This window comes from Pygoscelis adeliae, unplaced genomic scaffold, assembly GCF_000699105.1.
Source record: "Pygoscelis adeliae isolate BGI_AS28 unplaced genomic scaffold, ASM69910v1 Scaffold85, whole genome shotgun sequence".
Taxonomy (NCBI): domain Eukaryota; kingdom Metazoa; phylum Chordata; class Aves; order Sphenisciformes; family Spheniscidae; genus Pygoscelis; species Pygoscelis adeliae.
The window spans coordinates 6,398,821-6,399,909 of record NW_008824900.1 but is presented as its reverse complement, the minus strand read 5'-3'; positions in this window follow the sequence as shown (position 1 = coordinate 6,399,909).

Below are 1,089 nucleotides of genomic sequence, written 5' to 3'. Positions count from 1 at the left end.
GTGCCCCGTGCTCGGCCTCCCCGCGGCCGCGCCCGTCTCCGGTGGGCCCGCAGGTGATCGCTGGGCACACGGGCTCGGGTTCGTGGGGTTATTTTTCAAGTGACTGTGTGTTCGCTCAGGAGTAGGTCACTGTGTCTCCTGGGCTTCGGTCTAAGGTGCACCGTGGAGGCACCGTGCAGTATTGCTGCAATAATTAAGAGACAAGTGAAAACTAGGCACTGTTTGCATATTATCTTTTTAATTATCTCATTGTTCCTTGCTTACATTCGTTGGTTATGGCTTTTTCTTTTCAATTTTGCTAGTGTTTTGCAGTCCAGTTTCTGTCACCTCACTTGAGTGGGGCTGATGCACACTTGCTGAGCAGCAACAGCCCACGTGGCTCCTCCACTTTGCCCTCTGCTGTTGAGACAATTTGGGGAGAAAGCCAGAAGTGATGTATGTTTACGCAAGGGACTCGCGTCCACAGCTTTGTACACACAACCATTGCCACTGAGCGGATCTGAAGTCCATGAAGTGAGCTTACAGCTAGGGAGGCTCGCGTCCTGCAAGGCAGCCCTTGGCCACAGAAGACAACGAGCGCACCCGAAAGCTTCCCCTTGGTCCTGGCAATGGGCTGAGTTGACTTAGGGAACCATCTCCAGGCAGGAGGTGGTAGTTCACTCTGTGTCCTAATAGTAACTGGGATGAATGCGTTTGAAACGATCACGGAATCTTGCAGGAATGACTATAAGTAGGCGTGGATGGCTTGTAGATTGAAATACATTTTAATAACGAAGTAGAGCGAGCTGCCCAGCGCTTGGGAGACACGCTGTGTCAGGGCCCATGAGCTGCCCTTAGCAGCTTGTCATCCGAATACATAGACACGGCCCTGGGGAAAACAGAACATCAATGATTTCTGCAAGTTGTGCTATTAAATAATATAAATGGCGCTAAAAGGAAGAGGAATATGTACCGCAAAATAACTCCAGCTTGAAGGAACAGAAATAAAGCGCTGGAAAAGAGGGTTTGGCTGTCCGGGGACTGCCTGTCTGACGCGAGCCCGCAGGCAGGTGCGTGCCGCGTTCCCGCCCTTGCCACTCCCGGGGCACG